Raw genomic sequence first — 20084 nt, forward strand, 5'->3', positions numbered from 1 at the left:
TACAAAAGAAAGGCGAAACCAAAGTAGCCGAACTGGCCCGATTATTAAGGGCAAACTCGGCCAACGGCAAGAAAGCCACCCAATCATCCTGATCAGCAGACACAAAGCATCTCAAATAGGTTTCCAAGGTTTGGTTAGTTCGCTCAGTTTGGCCATTTGTCTGAGGATGGAACGCCGAAGAAAAAGACAAATTAATGCCCATCTTAGCACAAAAGGCCCGCCAAAACCTGGAAACAAACTGGGAACCTCTGTCAGACACAATATTCTCTGGAATGCCATGCAAACGAACCACATGCTGAAAAAATAATGGAACCAAATCAGAGGAGGAAGGCAATTTAGGCAAAGGTACCAAATGGACCATTTTAGAGAACTGGTCACAAACCACCCAGATAACAGACATCCTCTGGGACACAGGTAGATCCGAAATAAAATCCATGGAAATATGCGTCCAAGGCCTCTCCGGGACAGGCAAAGGCAAAAGCAACCCACTAGCGCGGGAACAGCAAGGCTTAGCCCGGGCACAAGTCCCACAGGACTGCACAAAAGAACGCACATCCCGCGACAAGGAAGGCCATCAAAGGACCTAGCAACCAAATCTCTGGTACCAAAAATCCCAGGATGACCGGCCAACACAGAACAATGGACCTCAGAAATTACCTTACTTGTCCATCTATCAGGAACAAACAGCTTCCCCACAGGACAGCGGTCAGGTTTATCAGCCTGAAATTCCTGAAACGCCCGCCGCAAATCAGGGGAGATGGCAGACAGAATCACCCCTTCCCTAAGAATGCCAACCGGCTCAAGGACTCCAGGAGAATCAGGCAAAAAACTCCTAGAGAGGGCATCCGCTTTAACATTCTTAGATCCTGGAAGATATGAGACCACAAAATCAAAACGGGAGAAAAACAGGGACCACCGAGCCTGTCTAGGGTTCAGCCGCTTGGCCGACTCGAGGTAAATCAGATTCTTATGATCGGTCAAGACCACAATGCGGTGCTTGGCTCCCTCAAGCCAATGTCGCCACTCCTCAAATGCCCACTTCATAGCCAACAACTCCCGATTGCCGACATCATAATTGCGTTCCGCAGGCGAAAACTTTCGGGAAAAGAAGGCACATGGCTTCATCAAGGAACCATCAGAATTCCTCTGTGACAAAAGGGCCCCTGCCCCAATCTCAGAAGCGTCAACCTCAACCTGAAAAGGAAGAGAAACATCCGGCTGACGCAAGACATGGGCAGAAGTAAATCGGCGTTTAAGCTTCTGAAAGGCCTCAACAGCCTCAGAGGACCAATTAGTCACATCAGCACCTTTCTTCGTCAAATCGGTCAGGGGTTTAACCACACTAGAGAAGTTGGCAATGAAACGGCGATAAAAATTAGCAAAGCCCAAAAATTTCTGAAGGCTCTTCACCGATGTGGGTTGAATCCAGTCATGAATGGCTTGGACCTTAACAGGATCCATTTCTATAGACGAAGGAGAAAAAATAAACCCCAAAAAAGAGACCTTCTGAACTCCAAATAGGCACTTAGACCCCTTCACAAATAGAGCATTATCACGAAGGATCTGGAATACCATCCTGACCTGCTTCACATGAGACTCCCAATCATTGGAAAAAATCAAAATATCATCCAAATACACAATCAAGAATTTGTCAAGATAATTGCGGAAAATATCATGCATAAAGGACTGAAATACAGAAGGAGCATTAGAAAGCCTGAAAGGCATCACCAGGTATTCAAAATGGCCTTCGGGCGTATTAAATGCAGTTTTCCATTCGTCACCCTGTTTAATACAACCAAGATTATATGCCCCTCGAAGGTCAATCTTGGTAAACCAACTAGCCCCCTTAATCCGAGCAAACAAATCAGAGAGCAAAGGTAAAGGGTATTGGAATTTGACCGTGATCTTATTAAGAAGGCAAAACACCAGAAAACGGCAATCTTCCTGATGTGCTGGAGCCATGTACATGGTCAGCTGAGTCCAATACTGAGGTTTATTCTTGGCCAACGGTGTAGCATCAATACCCCTTAAGGGTATGGGACTCTGCAAAGGCTGCAAAGAAAAATCACAGCGCCTAGCGAATTCTAAGTCCATTAAGTTCAGAGCAGCGCCCGAATCCACAAATGCCATGACAGAAAAATATGACAATGAGCAAATCAGGGTCACAGACAGGAGAAACTTAGGCTGCACAGTACTAATGGTAACAGATCTAGTGACCCTCTTAATACGCTTAGGGCAATCAGAAATAGCATGAGCAGAATCCCCACAGTAAAAACACAGCCCATTCTGACGTCTGTATCCCCTCTGTTCCGCTCTAGTCAAAATCCTATCACATTGCATGGGCTCAGGACTCTGCTCCGAGGACGCTGCCATATGGTGCACCACTTTGCGTTCGCGCAGGCGCCGATCAATCTGAATGGCTAGAGACATAGATTCACTCAAACCAACAGGCGTGGGGAACCCCACCATAACATCTTTAAGGGCTTCAGAAAGACCCTTTCTGAAAATTGCTGCCAGAGCGTCCTCATTCCATTTAGTGAGCACAGACCATTTTCTAAATTTCTGGCAGTATAATTCTGCCGCTTCCTGACCCTGACACAGGGCCAACAGTGTTTTCTCAGCATGCTCTACAGAGTTAGGTTCGTCATACAATAATCCAAGCGATTGAAAAAATGCATCTACATTAAGCAATGCCGGATCCCCTGACTCAAGGGAGAATGCCCAGTCCTGAGGGTCGCCACGCAGCAGAGAAATAACTATTTTTACTTGCTGAATGGGGTCACCAGAGGAACGGGGTTTCAGAGCAAAAAACAATTTGCAGTTATTTTTAAAGTTCAAAAACTTAGATCTATCCCCGTAAAACAAATCTGTAGTAGGAATTCTAGGCTCTAAGGCCGGAGTCTGAACAACATAATCTTGAATACTCTGTACTCTTGCAGCAAGCTGATCCACACGAGAAAACAGCCCCTGAACATCCATGCCCGCATCCAAATCCTGAATCACCCAGAGATTAAGAGGAAGGAAAAAGACAAAACAGACTAAAGAAAAATAAAATGGCTCAGAACTCTTTTTCTTTTCCTTCTTTTGAGATGCATTCAGCTCATTTTTGGCCAGTTGTACTGTTATGGTCTGGTGATTAAGGAGCGACATGCGACTAGCTCTGAGCAGGTGGTAACTATACCGACCGCAGTTCCTGATCTTAACACAGACACTAGCAGTAGCCGTGGGATGTTCCTGTCACTCCCTGGACACCTCGTCACAGCCGGAGATCTAGCTACCCCTAAAGGTAGAAGCAGGAAAGCTATCTTGCCTCAGAGAAAATCCCCAAAGGATAGGACAGCCCCCCACAAATAATGACTGTGAGAGGAGAAGGAAATGACATACGTAGTATGAAACAAGATTTAGCAAAGGAGGCCGCTACTAGCTAGAAAGAATTAGTACAGGACAGAACACTGTGCGGTCAGTAATAAAAACTAGAAAAAGTCCACCGCAGAGAAATGCAAAAATCTCCACACCTGACTAAAGGTGTGGAGGGCAAACTCTGCTGCCCAGAGCTTCCAGCTTAGCTGACTAGATACATACTGATAAGCTGGACAAATGAGCAAAACATAGAAAGTGCTAAACAACAAAGTCCACAACAAGTGAACTGCAAAAAGACAAGCAAGGACTTAGCTTTGCTGAAATGGTCAGAGTGACAGGGAAATCCTCAGAGAGCCATGACTCCAAGCTCAACAATTGACAACTGGCATTGAATTAGGGAAAAGGCCAGACTAATATAGCAGAGCCAGAAAGACGATCAGTGAAAACAGCTGCTGATGCTAAATCCAAGAAGCAGCCATACCACTCAAAACCACAGGAGGGAGCCCAAGAGCAGAACTCACAAAAATGCTACTTATAACCACCGGAGGGAGCCCAAGAGTGGAATTCACAACACACAATTATGTCACAGTACAGGAATAATACACACAGTGATGTCACAGTACAGGGATAATACACACAGTGATGTCACAGTACATGGATAATATACACAGTGATGTCACAGTACAGGGATAATATCCAGTGGTCACAGTACAGAGATAATACACACAGTGATGTCACAGTGCAGAGATAATACACACAGTGATGTCACAGTATAGGGATAATATCCAGTGATGTCACAATACAGAGATAATACACACAGTGATGTCACAGTGCAGAGGTAATACACACAGTGATGTCACAGTACAGGGATAATATACACAGTGATGTCACAGTACATGGATAATACACACAGTGATGTCACATTACAGTGATAATACACACAGTGATGTCACAGTACAGGGATAATATGCACAGTGATGTCACAATACAGGGATAATACACACAGTGATGTCACAGTACAGGGATAATAAACAGTGATGTCACAGTACAGGGATAATACACACAGTGATGTCACAGTACAGGGATAATACACCCAGTGATGTCACAGTACAGATATAATGCACACAGTGATGTCACAGTACATGAATGATAAACACAGTGATGTCACAGTACAGAGATAATAAACAGTGATGTCACAGTACAGAGATAATATACACAGTGATTTCACAGTACAGGGATAATACCCACAGTGATGTCACAGTACAGAGATAATATACACAGTGATGTCACAGTACATGGATAATACACACAGTGATGTCACATTACAGTGATAATACACACAGTGATGTCACAGTACAGGGATAATATCCAGTGATGTTACAGTACAGAGATAATACACACAGTGATGTCACAGTACATAGATACTACACACAGTGACGTCACAGTATAGGGATAATATACAGTGATGTCACTGTACAGAGATAATACACACAGTGATGTCACAGTACATAGATACTACACACAGTGATGTCACAGTACAGAAGTACAGATACACAGTAATATCACAGTACAGTGATAATACACAGTGATGTTACATTATAGGGATAATTCACAGTGATGTCACAATACAGAGATAAAACACACAGTGATATCACAGTACAGGGATAATGCACACTGTGATGTCACAGTACAGGGATAATACACACAGTGATGTCACAGTACAGGGATAATATGCACAGTGATGTCACAATGCAGGGATAATACACACAGTGATGTCACAGTACAGGGATAATAAACAGTGATGTCACAGTACAGGGATAATACACACAGTGATGTCACAGTACAGGGATAATACACCCAGTGATGTCACAGTACAGGGATAATGCACACAGTGATGTCACAGTACATGAATGATAAACACAGTGATGTCACAGTACAGAGATAATAAACGGTGATGTCACAGTACAGAGATAATATACACAGTGATGTCACAGTACAGGGATAATACCCACAGTGATGTCACAGTACAGAGATAATATACACAGTGATGTCACAGTACAGGAGTAATAAACACAGTGATGTCACAGTACAGGGACAATATACACAGTAATGTCACAGTACAGGGATAATAAACAGTGATGTCACAGTACAGAGATAATATACACAGTGATGTCATAGTACAGGGATAATACCCACAGTGATGTCACAGTACAGAGATAATTCACACAGTGATGTCACAGTACAGGAGTAATAAACACAGTGATGTCACAGTACAGAGATAAGATACACAGTGATGTCACAGTACAGGAGTAATACACAGTGATGTCACAGTACAGGGATAATGCACACAATGGTGTCACAGTACAGGGATAATACACACAGTGATGTCACAGTACAGGGATAATATACACAGCGATGTCACAGTACAGAGATAATTCACACAGTGATGTCACAGTACAGGAGTAATAAACACAGTGATGTCACAGTACAGAGATAAGATACACAGTGATGTCACAGTACAGGAGTAATACACAGTGATGTCACACTACAGAAATGATAAACACAGCGATGTCACAGTACAGAGATAATACACACAGTGATGTCACAGTACAGGGATAATATACACAGTGATATCACAATACAGGGATAATAAACACAGTGATGTCACAGTACAGAGATAATATACACAGCGATGTCACAGTACAGGGATAATACACACAGCGATGTTGGCGCATATTAACAATAAAGATAGTGATGCTACAGTGCAGGAATAATATACCCAGTGATTTTTTTTTGTTTCCCCATTAGTGGCAGAATATCATACTAGACAGGAACAGTCTGCACCTGATTATCATAGTGGAGATGCCTGTGAGGCTCTCTAGTCATTGTTTCACACTCACACAATTGCTACTTAAGTGTTAATTTGATATGCGCAAAGATGACGTTGGAATAATTCCACAAATGTCATATACAAAGTGCAAAGTTATCACATTTTCAGATGTAAGATCAGAAATGTGAAAACGTGTTTGAGAGACAATGAAAACACCAGGTATGTGCTGCATGTGCCATGAACAAATGCTTCATACTCATTCATAAACATTTCTGTGCAGGCATAAAAGAAAGTCTCCATACACACTTTTATTGGTCAAAATGCCATTTTGTTACCAACACCTAAAAAATTCTGGTTGACGTCATTTGAATTGTAATGTTTGCGATGGTAGTTACATATATGGGTTCCCTTAGCGGTGCACAGTCTACGTGTTTGGCTAATTTTATCAAAAGGAAAGCAAATGTAGGTAATTGTGGCCAATGTTACCAACTAAGAATGGTAAGAAAAAGTCAAAGGACAGATACTTAGAATCATCCATCCTACCTTACTCATATCCTTTAAAATGTCTCCTCCACAGGAAGATATGTGATCACAAAGGAAACGCCAAGAGGAGGGGGTGGGAGAGGAGACCCATTCCAATCAATGGACCATTATCCTTAATCATATTGACGTTCATATTAACATTTTTACCATCTAATAAATGGATACAAAACGATAGATGTAAGGAAGCATTAAACCTCTTGTAGATAACTCACTTTATATAGATACTGGTAGGATCAATTGGTAATTAGGGGTCATTGCAAAGGATAAGTATCAGATAAAAACTTCATACAGAACAGGATTAAGGCCAATAAAACTCTGGATCATTTCCCTTACATGACATAAAACAGAAAGAGAAGAAATTACTTTATTGCCCCCATATATTAGCACAATCTTTATGGTCTCATTGAAGAAAGTAGACTTTTTCTGTACTTTTCCTGGATCACAGTCTGGATATATTTCACAATGTAAAATTGGTAGGGGGGCTTCATTTTTTCATTTTCTTTGACATGTTACCTGATATGTAATGACACTTCAGATTTATAGGCCAATACCCTGGCATGCGTGGCCCTGGATCTATAGACCTATCCAAGTAGATAAGGGTCCGGATATTTACCAATTATCAATACCAAGTCTTCCAGATGTTTGGCGTCACAATGGGTCTAAGATTTGTCAAAAGTTGAGATGTTTGCCAAGCTCATATAGCCATGTAGGCATAGGGATCTGTCTGGTACAGATACCAACCCTGGCCATGACCCTATTGTTCAGGAAATTTTTTAAGGTAGACATATTACCATGGAAGAACTAATTTCCCCCAATTTAGGATTGATATAGCTGTATACCAAGATTTCTTCAATTACTCAAAGTAATTTTTACTCCAATTACTCACTTTGTTACAACTTGTGACACTACCAGGAGACAGGATTTAGAAGTAGCTGGAAGAGTAGATAGATTTAGGAAAGAGTTAAAGTCAATCAAGAAACCTATCAGCTAGGGTTAGGCTGGACTCACACATTGACTTGCATTGGACAGGTCTCCAATATTTTCCACAGACCACTCAGTCTCAGAGAAAAATTAGACATGTGAACAGCCCCATAGAATATCATAGGTATGAGTGCTATCCGTGAAAATCACGGACAGCATTTGTACCCAAAAATTGAATGTGTGTAAGAGTCCAAACATGGATTTGTCAAACCAGCATTACTCGTAAAAGAGTTTGTCCAGCCAATTTTTAAATTTATTTTTTAATTTAAAACAAGGCATATGTAGTCATAAAAAAATGGCGATCCACACCTCCACTTATCCTCAACACTACATTCCGATGCTTACCTGGTCCCTCCTTCTTAACACAAGAAACGCCGGCACAGCAGTGACCAGATTTAATGAGTCATTGGCCAAGCGGGCATTTCCTGTATTTATAGACCTGACCATGAAGGGGTCTCTGTGGAGAAGAGTATTGCTTCTTTTTATAATTAAAAAATAAATAAATAATAAAAATCCAGATAACTACTTTATTGCTGAATGATATTCCAGGGATTTGCCAGGGGGAAAAGGGACAAATTGGTCTTTGCCATTTAAGAGTAGTTTTTGCCTCCTAATTTGGGTTCTCCTTGATGGGTTTGTAAGTGTAAAAGGTTCATGGATTTTCTTCAAGCCACTAATTATTCAGTCTCCAGAAAATATTTTTTTATGGCTCCTCTGTAGGGAGATACTAATTTACCATTTTGTTAATGTAATGTATATTGATTTGGTTTCTTAACACAGGGACTGTGGATATCCCAGGTTTTTTTTTGTTTTGTTTTTTAACATGGAGCTTTTTCATAGACGAAAACTACACGCATAGAGTTGCTCTATGTTCAGAAATTTTACTCCAAAGTCTGGAGAAAGTCTATTTGGACAACCCCTCTAAATCGTGAAATACTATTAAGTTGCGGTTTCAGCTCCACTGAGTCAATAGTGAATAGTGGGGTCCATGCGTTAAATATCGGCGATTATATGGAATAGATTGGCAGACCCCTACAGAAAGGTATATAATTTGATATTTCCAAATTGTTGGAGCAAAAAACTGTTTCTTTAAAATAGAAATTCTGATATAACGCGCCACATAGGAAGAGGACAGCGGCAGTCAAGTGGTTCAACATTCTCTACTCTCCCATTTTGGAAGCCTTTAACCTTTAAGTAGCCAGCGGGATTAACAAATCAGTGGTCAGCAACGTGTCGTAGGCTCCTGGGGGAACCAAAGGGTTACAGAGCAGTTAAGAAGTTGATGAGTTGGAAGCGGTTTGCAGCTCTCAGGGAATGTCGGCCTTCTATTGATGAGGTATATTGATTTACCATCAGTCCCCGCGTGGGCATTCTCTGCTCTATTATACCGCAGCCAAGGCTTATTCCCACTGCAGTGCTAAAGAGGAAATATGGCCAGCCTGACCTTGGCAATATAGAGATAATGAAAGATTTCTAACGATCTTTCCCCCCTAGATTCCGGCGGACGCCCCTCTCCCCCCTCTCTAGCTGCTGCATGCTAATTTCTGCAAGGAAATGGCTTTTCCTCTTGCGGCCCCTAAATAGAACACACTTCTCTGCCTTGTCGCCTGTCCTAAAAGATGCATTTGGGGTTTGGAGACAGAGGGAAGAAAATAGCAGAAGCCTTTACTCATATGAGATTGGCAATGGTTTATAATAGTGCCGAGTATGATTGCTTTTTGCTCGCAAACTGATGTGTGCAGGTGTAGCCGAGCTGAATCCGTCAATTAACTCTTTGGTGTTGCATTTAAAGCTCAATAGACCATTACAATGCAAACATATTGCATTGCAGACTTAGCATCTTTACAAAAGGGAGTGGCTCATAGGATCTCTGGGGGCATGTCTTGGACTGCTCTGCATTGTTAGACTGTGAGCCACACCTCCTTGGTAAAGACCAGAAAATGTAGATCTATGTAAAAAGACCCATCTCTCTGGAACCGTATGGGGGATTTAAAAAAAAAACACAAAAATAACCTTAAAAAGCAAACTCAGAGGAGCAGTGGGAATAAAACAAGGGCATAATCAAGCCTCTTTTGACCAGGCATCAGGTCCTCATTAAAAGGGATTGCAATCAAAGGCTACTCTTGACCATCCTCTCGGTTAGGTCATGCAGACATCTTCGAAGTAGTGATGAGCGAGTGTGCTCGTTGCTCGGGTTTTCCCGAGCACGCTCGAGTGACCTCCGAGTATTTGTTAGTGTTCGGAGATTTAGTTTTCATCACCTCAACTGAATGATTTACAGCTACTACCCAGCCTAAGCACATGTGGGGGTTGCCTGGTTGCTAGGGAATTCTCACTTGTAATCAAACTGTCTAACAGTCGCAAATCATCCAGCTGCTGTGAGGAAAACGAAATCTCCGAGCAGTCATAAATACTCGGAGACCACCCGAGCATGCTCGGGAAAACCCGAGCAACGGGTACACTCGCTCATCACTACTTAGAAGGTGTTCCACTGCTTGAAATCCCTCTCTGTGATCCGGAGAGCCACTGCCATGCAACAGCAGGTCTAGGTGGCCTTGGGCCACCAACATATTAGGCCTCCTTCACATTCTAGTGTATTTCGTCCATGTATTGTCAATCAAAAGACCGCACACAGACATATTTAAGTAAATTGTTTTTTTCAGGCGTTCATTTTTTGGTGGATTGATAGTCCGCACACAAAACGGAGTTGTGTACCATTTTGGTCTCATTTGCAGACCAATCTTGCAGCATCCAATCTTGTGACATACCCAATTTGTGGCATCCAATCTTGTGACATCTCTAACCTGTTGCATCCAATCTTGCGACATCTGTAACTTGTTGCATCCAGTCTTGTGACATCTCTAACTTGTTGCATCCAGTCTTGTGACATACCCAATTTGTGGCATCCAATCTTGTGACATCTCTAACTTGTTGCATCCAATCTTGTGACATACCCAATTTATTGCATCCAATCTTGTGACATCTCTATCTTACCGCATCTAATCTTGCGACATACCCAATTTGCTGCATCCAATCTTGTGACATCTCTAACTTGTTGCATCCAATCTTGTGACATCTCTAACTTGTTGCATCCAGTATTGTGACATACCCAATTTGCTGCATCCAATCTTGTGACATCTCTAACTTGTTGCATCCAATCTTGCGACATATCCAATTTATTGCATCCAATCTTGTGACATCTCTTTCTTACCGCATCTAATCTTGCGACATACCCAATTTGCTGCATCCAATCTTGTGACATCTCTAACTTGTTGCATCCAATCTTGTGACATACCCAATTTGTTGCATCCAATCTTGTGACCTCCCTATGACCTACGCATTTTCGGTAAGGTTTGAACGGCCATATTGAGGGCGTATTTTCCCGCAGTTTTTATGGCAGTATTTCCCGACATGACCTTGAGTCTTGTGACCCAAACTAACAGTATTCTAGGCATATAGGATGCCGCTTGGTTGGGATCACGAGACCCGTGGTAAAACCGGGAATTGCGGCCATAATAGCGGTGGTAAAATATACCCTCAATACGGAGTGTGAACCTGCCCAAAGTAACTGAGGCCTTCAGATTCCTGCAGGTTGCAGGGGAGGGCGACTGGATAAATATTAGCATGTGTTCCAACGTGTCAGTCTCCTCTCCCATTCTTCACGCTGCTCTGGCACCGCAGTATTAGTAAGCGGAGAATGAATGGAGCGCTGTTCATATATAAAGTTATCTGTCTGTCTGCCTGAACCTTGTGACTGTCACTGTTCCGGTCAGTAGGTACAAGGCAGATTGTATTCCCAGTGTTCAGCCGCTCACCTCCCTGCCCTGTGTCATTGCTCAGATGTAGTGGAGATAAGTAATCCACATCTAGCAGAGCTATTAGTATCAGTGACATTTTGACGTTGCATTTTAAAAAATCCGCCGGTAATCTGAGTGATTTATGGGCTGGTGTCGGGCTCCATCACGGGAGAGCTCCGATTTATCACCGCCTGCTTAGAATTATTAATGATTACCAATTTGTTAATCTGATGTTGGAGAAATCCCAGAGAACTACAGACCTTGCTCAGAGCGTGGTGACGGGCTGCGTAGCTTGGCGTTCAGCCATGCTGCACCTCCGCCGCTGCATACATGTGTGTATATGTGTGTATATGTGTGCTCCTGTCGGAGAACGCCACATGGGGTGGTAGCTGGGGATAAAGCCCCATTCAGATGACCAATTTTAACCAGTGTGCTGGAACTGATTTTCATCCAAATATGGTCTGTTTTCAGTTTTTTATATATGCAGAAACAAAAAAGAAATTCCACGTTTTCTCAGACTTCCTCAATTGTTAAAAACACACAGCACTTGGATGGCACACGCTTGGAATCTGAGCGCGATACTTTTTTTTCGAAGATACATTTACTAGAATGGACAATTTTGATCCACAAATGGGATAAAAAACTGACATGTTTAATCATGGTTTTTTTCCCCCTTGGTCAAAAACAATCTGCAAGGAGAAAAAATCAGACATGAATATGTGGAAGAAGGACGACTGAGTGAGGCCTGAAGCTGACTGATGTGCCAGAAGTAATGGGTGCCGGGGAGGGGCGCCAGAAGGTCAGGGTCTTGGCTGTGATGCAGGACTAAGGCAAAAAATGAATATTTGCCCCACGTAATTTTAAGTCTTTCTTTTATAATGAAATAAAGTGTACCAAGTGCTGTATGTTCTAGGCTTTCCCAGATAGTTTTGATGAAAGGGGCACTGACTGACTTTCTTTTACCTGGGACATAATATTTTGCACCTCTGCTCCATAAAGTAACACCCTGCTTCTGCCTATTGGTGGCCCCACTATGCTCAACTCTTTACAGAGATTCTGCTTCTAAAATAGTATGTGCTCCCCACATAGTGCTCCGCAGTGCCCTCTTCCCTCACGTATGGTGCCCCTCCACTACATTACACTGGCAAAACAATAGCCACCCAGCCCTACTCCCAGGATGAGCAGAGTAGATCTTCATTCTGTATTTTGTGTAACCAGGCACAGAAGTCACAATGTAGAGATGTCATCGAGCATCCTGTGCAGAGACGCACATGGTACAGCAAATGATGAAACGGGAAGCGCACAGCTCCCCAGACTTTCATATCATATGGTGCAGGTTTCTTTTAGCAGTGCAGGGGTTAATCTGCTCAGATAAATCCACCAAACGCCTTCTCAAACAACAACCACAAACAACCATCTCCTATCCATGTAGCAGAAGCTACTCTGACAATGAGTGCTAGCCAGGACCCAGATTATATAGGAGATGAGAGTAGCTAACAGTGAGCAGCTGAGAGAGTCTTAATGCAGGAAAGTTTCCAAGAGCTCTCAACTGACCAGATTAACCCCTGCACTGCAAAATGAAACTTACACCATTTAATATGAAGGTGAAGTGCTTCTAATCAGTGCAGGAGTAGGGGAAATCAGATGCTGTGATCTCCTGGCTCCTCTCTGTCACAGTAAACCCATGACAAACAGGAAGGATCCAGGATACACAAGAGATGAAACAATACAGTTTTATTATTGACGCATTTCAAAGTTATCAAATTTGTTCCTCAGGAAGCGGAAGAAGTTTGATCACTTCGAAACGTGTCGATAATAAAACCGCATTGCTTCATTTGTCATGTATCCTGGATCCTTCCTGTGGAACTTTATCAGCAGCATGAAAAAAATATTTAATATTCCATTACACAGCATTCTTCTAGTTTTGCGACCCGTGGATATGCAGCAGCTGATGTAATTAAGCTCTGAAATGGTTGTGGGCTACACAACTTTAATGGTGAGCAAGCATTCCCCATATATATATTGTTATCAGTTAAGACCCTATTACGCTTTTCTGCTCAACAGAGCTTATTGAATCAAGACATAGTGTAGTTATACTGCATCAGCCAGGTCTCTCCCAGGCAAGATTTCAAAATAGAAAGCAAACTGCGGTTTTAAGATGTGTTGTTCAAGCTCTCTCAAAGAATCACCAAGAAATGGACAAAGTTGAGAACTGCTGACACAGTGGTCAGCGAAGGAAACTTAGTGAAGCAGATGAAAGACACATCATGCTTACTTCCCTTCAAAAGCAAAAAAACTCCAGCAGTGCCATCAGCTGAGAACTGGCAGCAACCAGTGGGACCCAATTACACCTACCTACTCTTGGAGAATTCTGGCAAAAAAGTGGTCTTCATGGAAGAATTGTGCCAAAAAGCTATACCTTCTCCACCAAGTTTCCTTGGCAGACCATTGTGTCTATGGTCCTCCATGTTGCCATTATTTACAACATTATCACCTGTTTGGTATAATTAGTTCTTCATACACCTAATTATAATACCTGAATTTGTGCAAATGTACCTAGGAGAATTGACGATGTTTTGAAGTCAAAAGGGACTCCCCAAATATTGATATGATTTAGTTTTCTCATATGTTGATTCATTTTTCCTTTTCATTGATAAAAATAAACTATTCACATATCTGTTTGAAAACATTCTTACTTTTCAGCATTTTCCCCCCCACACATGCCTAAAACTTTTGCACAGTACACACACACACACACACACACACACACACACACACACACACACACACACACACACATCTCTTACGTTACTTTGTAGCTCACTTATTTTGAGCATTTTTCTAGTTCCCCTCTTGCACCATTTTCCCAATATATTACTTTACTAGCCCCCTGGCCCTGCGTGTCCATAACCTAGTTTAATGGCTGTTATATAATGTTACTTTGGCAGTGTTGGGCTCCTAGCATTCTGGCAGATTTATAAGCTACACGTTAAACAACTTGTTCCTTTGCTGCTTCCTGTACTTGGAAGTCACCTTTATCGTTGGGCCGCCTGGGACTAAAGCCCTGATCATATAATCTAATCCGGGCAGCAGATGGGATCTCAGAGCCTCACTTACAGAATATCATTGCCCAGTCTCCCTTCTTGTACAATTAGTTATCCCTCAAAACTGTTGCCCACGTTATATTGGAAACAGGAGGGAGCGGGTGGGGGTAGGAAATAAAGAAAAACTTGAGACATGCCTGTGTATGGTCATGCAAGTTGCAGTCACAAGTACAGGGTTTTGATTTGCAGATTTTCGTAGTGTATGGAGCTATTCTCTCCAATAGGAGCTGATCCATAGTACCTGTCATCGACCTCTACACGGTGTAGGGAGATGTGGAGTTCAGCTCCATATTCTGTGTTCTTTCAGCCTCCATGGAGGTGATAATAGCTAATCAGGAGTTGGATCCCATTGATCTTACAATTATGACCTATCCCAAGTATAGGTCATTAATGCAAAAGTAGTGGACAACCACTTTATCCATTCTTGTATTATCTTGGATGTGGACTTTGGGTCATTATCCTGTTGTAGGACCCATTTTGCTCTGCTCAAACTTAGTATCCTTTACAGACGAGAGCACATTCCACTCCAAAATGCTCCCCCCAGACAAAGAGGCAGCAAAGAAGCTTCCAAAACATCATGGATCTCCCACCATGTGTTACTGTGGGTAGGATGCACTTTTCTTCACAGGCTTACTTTCATCACCCAAATTATGTATAAGCTCATTGTCACACCTACATTTTGTTTGCAGAGTTGCGGTGACTCCCCCCCCCCCCACACACACACACACAATTCTGTTTTTTTTTTTTGCTTCAAGGCAATTACTGATCAGATTCATTACTTTTTTATTTTAATTGAACTTTTATGGATACAGCGATACCAAGCATATAGTAAAGACCTAAATTTTGGACACACCTTCTCATTTATGTAAATTGTACATTCACACTGAAGGCATCAAAACTATGAATTAACACATGTGGAATTATATACTTAACAAAAAAGTGTGAAACAACTGAAATTATGTTTTATATTCTAGGTTCTTCAAAGTAGCCACCTTTTGCTTTGATGACTGCTTTTCACACTCTTGGCATTCTCTTGATGAGCTTCAAGAGGTAGTCAACTGGATTGTTTTTCACTTCACAGGTGTGCCCTGTCAAGTTTAATAAGTGGGATTTCTTGCCTTATAAATGGGGTTGGGACCATCAGTTGTGTTGTGCAGAAGTCTGGTGGATACACAGCTGATAGTCCTACTGAATAGACTGTTAGAATTTGTTTTATGGCAAGAAAATAGCAGCTAAGTAAAGAAAAACAAGTGGTCATCATTACTTTAAGAAATGAAGGTCAGTCAGTCAGAAAAATTGGGAAAACTTTGAAAGTGTCCCCAAGTGCAGTGGCAAAAACCATCAAATGCTACAAAGAAACTGGCTCACATGAGGACCGCCCCAGGAAAGGAAGACCAAGAGTCACCTCTGCTTCTGAGGATAAGTTTATCCAAATCACCAGCCTCAGAAATCGCAGGTTAACAGCAGCTCAGATTAGAGACCAGGTCAATGCCACACAGAGTTCTAGCAGCAGACACATCTCTACAACAACTGTTAAGAGGAGACTTTGTGCAGCAGGCCTTCATGGTAAAATAGCTGCTAGGAAACCACTGCTAAAGGACAGGCAACAAGCAGAAGAGACTTGTTTAGGCTAAAGAACACAAGGAATGGACATTAGACCAGTGGAAATCTGTGCTTTGTTCTGATGAGTCCAAATTTGAGATCTTTTGTTCCAACCACCGTGTCTTTGTGCGACACAGAAAAGGTGAACGGATGGACTCTACATGCCTGGTTCCCACCATGAAGCATGGAGGAGGAGGTGTGATGGTGTGGGTGGTGTGGGAGTGCTTTGCTGGTGACACTGTTGGGGATTTATTCAAAATTGAAGGCATACTGAAGAAGCATGGCTACCACAGCATCTGGCAGCGGCATGCTATTCCATCCGGTATGCGTTTAGTTGGATCGTCATTTATTTTTCAACAGGACAATGACCCCAAACACACCTACAGGCTGTGTAATGGCTATTTGACCAAGAAGGAGAGGGATGGGGTGCTACGCCAGATGACCTGGCCTCCACAGTCACCAGACTTGAACCCAATCGAGATGGTTTGGTGTGAGCTGGACCGCAGAGTGAAGGCAAAAGGGCCAACAAGTGTTAAGCATCTCTGGGAACTCCTTCAAGATTGTTGGAAGACCTTTCCCGGTGACTACCTCTTGAAGCTCATCAAGAGAATGCCAAGAGTGTGCAAAGCAGTCATCAAAGCAAAATGTGGCTACTTTGAAGAACCTAGAATATAAGACATAATTTCAGTTGTTTCACACTTTTTTGTTAAGTATATAATTCCACATGTGTTAATTCATAGTTTTGATGCCTTCAGTGTGAATGTACAATTTTCATAGTCATGAAAATACAGAAAAATCTTTAAATGAAAGGTGTGTTCAAACTTTTGGTCTGTACTGTATATTTATTTTATTTATTTTGTAATGGGAGAAAAAAGTGAATGAGTGGATTATTTGTATTTTTTTTTATTTGATTTTGTTTCTAAGTCCCCTTAGGGGACTTGAACCTGCTATCTTTCGCTTACTTATACTACACACTAAAATACTATAGTATGGCAGTATTTAGTGAAAAAGATGTTCCCCTATGAATGCCAGACACAGGCTGGTCTTCATAGGAGGACCAAGATGGAGGTTGACAACTATTGATGAGTCAATATACTCATTACTTGAGATCTCCTGAGCATGCTCGGGTGTCCTCCAAGTATTTTTTAGTGCTCGAAGATTTAGTTTTCATCTCCTCAGCTGAATGATTTACAGCTATTAGCCAGGCTAAGTACATGTGGGGGTTGCCTGGTTGCTAGGGAATCCCCACATGTAATCAAGCAAGCTAGTAGCTGTAAATCATCCAGCTGCGGTGAAGAAAACTAAATCTCCGAGCACTAAAAAATATTCTGAGGACCCCCGAGCGTGCTCGGGAAATCTCGAGTAATGAGTATATTCGCTCATCACTATTGACAACCAATTGGTTCCCCACAATCACATATGGGAGTGAGAGTGTATGTATGTGTGTGTGGGGATGGGTAGCCTGTGAAATCAGTGATACTGATGTAATGTAAATGTTACTACTGGAGACTGACAGTAGCGTTTTTAAGTAGCTAAACTACGGTGATCGGAGTGTGTCTTCCACTTTAGTTACAGGTAGAATGGCGACTATGCATTACAGCTGGTATCTGCTTGGTATAGTGCAGGCTCAGCCCTTGAGCCCGCTCCATACATGGGAACTCAACATAAGACGTATTATTACATCTTATGCCAGTAAGGGGGTCCACCACTTTACAGACCCCTGTTGTGTTCAGTATGTAGCATTTGGTGCAGGGTGAAAGCATCACTTCAAATATTTCCAGCTAAAGCCTGAAGTTCTTTCCACATTGTATTTACTTTCTTTGCTATATTCTGCACCAACTTTTGTAGGGTTTCCTCATCAATGTTCCTCTTTCTACCACATTCTGGAATGTTCTTGATTGGTCCATGAGTAACAAACTGCTGCAATCTATGTGATACTTTTTATTAATTTTACTTGCTTATAAAGTACCATTAATTCCATAGCGCTTTACATACATCATCACTGTCCCCATTGGGGCGCACAATCTACATTTCCTATCAGTATGTCTTTGGAGTGTGGGCAGAAACCGGAGAACCTGGAGGAAACCCACGCAAACACAGGGAGAACATACACACGCCTTGCAGATGTCTATCTATCCAAAACAATCAATATTTGTCTTTCTTTCTATCAGTTTTTGTCTACAGTATATGTATCTCTCATATATACCTGACTCTCCATTATGTCTTGCATAACCATCTGTAAGTCTAAAAAAAATAAAAAACAAAAAGCAGAGCAAAATTGCAATAGGGTGCAAAAACCTTCCAGGCATATACCAAACCTTTACAATAGTAAAACCTTGAGAAAGGTCCACACTTGGGACCAAAACGTTGCACATGGGCCAATAAACTGGACGTGTAATTCATCTATTGGTGTGCTGCCTTCGTTTTTTTTTAAACATCTGTAGGTCTAGCTGCCTACCACACATCTATTTCTTACATATCTATCTCATATCTATTTCCTGATACACATCTGTCTGTTTCATATTTATATAATATTTATCGGTCTCGTTTTTATCTTTTTCTCTTGTGCTATTCATCTATTTTAATTTATCTATTATCTTTCTAGGTAGCTCATATGTTTTCATGTCACTGAATTTCTCTTACACCTATTATTTCTATCTAACCATCCATCCAATATTTCTTTATTTTGGTCTGTCTGTGTATTCCTGTATATCTCACCATATACCTCAGAGAGATATGAGATCGTTGGATATGAGACAGATAAATGTAAGCCAAAGAAAATGACAGACGTCGTTTTGTGTCATCTCTATGTGTATGTCTACATCTATGTCCTAACATATCTAGCCATCTAAATTGTGAGTTACTGCAGCACTATTGTTCCAGTTGCAGGGTTTCGCTCACAGGTAGGCATTAGGACGCATTCACACAGGCAATGCGGTTTGGTCTAAATAGGTGCAGTTTTATTACTTTTATAAAACTCCAAGGGATTCAAAACCAAAACCAGCCTCTTTTGGGCACAAAGGTATCACAGCAAGTAAACAGTTTATTCAGTAGGCACATATATGTCAGTGCGGGCTCACCCACCAAACTTTATACACAGAAGAGGCACAATCCCACCAGTCTCTGCATCTCCTTCAGCCTCAGCTCCAGCAGCTCTCAGTGCCAAACAGAAGTGCTCAACTTCTGGCACAGTCCACACTAAACAGAGTGCAGCTTCCACACCTTTCTCTACATCTTCAACACAAAGACTTCTCAGCTTTCCAAGCTGATGCCTACAGTCTCTATTTAGAGAGAGACCCTGACAATGTCTCTATTTCAGCTAAAGCTCACATTTTGGCCTGTCACTCCCCACCTACAACACATTCCACTTTGCTTTATCCAGCAGACTCAATGGCTCATCAGCAGCATGTGCCAAACCCATTTCCTGGTTCTCAGCAACAAACCGCAGGTGCACTTCTAATCAAGACTAGAGATGAGTGAATATTTCAATGTTCGGTTCGGAATATGATCACCGAATTTGCAATATTCACCAATTTATAGAACATTTGCCGACCATAACCAAAAACAAACGCATGCACAACACCTTTATAATGGCCCCAAATGCTATCAAAACACATCAAATGAGGAACAGACACCAGGAAAGTGGTCTCAATTCACTCACAGTACAAATTGTAGCATGGCACTGCAGCAATCAGCCAGGCATTAGGTACCAGCGTTTGGGACAGCATTTACAGCTTTCAACTGAACGTCACAGTAAGACGAGGTGGGTGAAGGATCGGTGTAGGCTTCCTTTGCTGGGAGCCCTGATACCACATGCAACACCTCAACCTACTTTCATGCTGAGCTACACTCTGGTGGCACAAATAC

At 42.0% G+C, this 20084-nt stretch overlaps 1 long non-coding RNA gene across 2 annotated transcripts in view; it reads right to left on the reverse strand.

The window, feature by feature from the left end:
• The window catches only part of LOC143809256 (uncharacterized), a 165997-nt gene that overhangs the window by 53364 nt on the left and 92549 nt on the right, over window positions 1-20084 (reverse strand). Inside the window, exon 6 of one of the 2 annotated variants that reach the window (XR_013222179.1) lies at window positions 6741-6883. The exons of the other annotated variant lie outside the window; for it this stretch is intronic. This is a non-coding gene — a long non-coding RNA (uncharacterized LOC143809256). Of the gene's footprint in view, window positions 1-6740; window positions 6884-20084 lie in introns of those variants that run through there. 2 annotated transcript variants of the gene reach the window in all.

Source organism: Ranitomeya variabilis, chromosome 2 (genome assembly GCF_051348905.1).
Source record: "Ranitomeya variabilis isolate aRanVar5 chromosome 2, aRanVar5.hap1, whole genome shotgun sequence".
NCBI lineage: Eukaryota > Metazoa > Chordata > Amphibia > Anura > Dendrobatidae > Ranitomeya > Ranitomeya variabilis.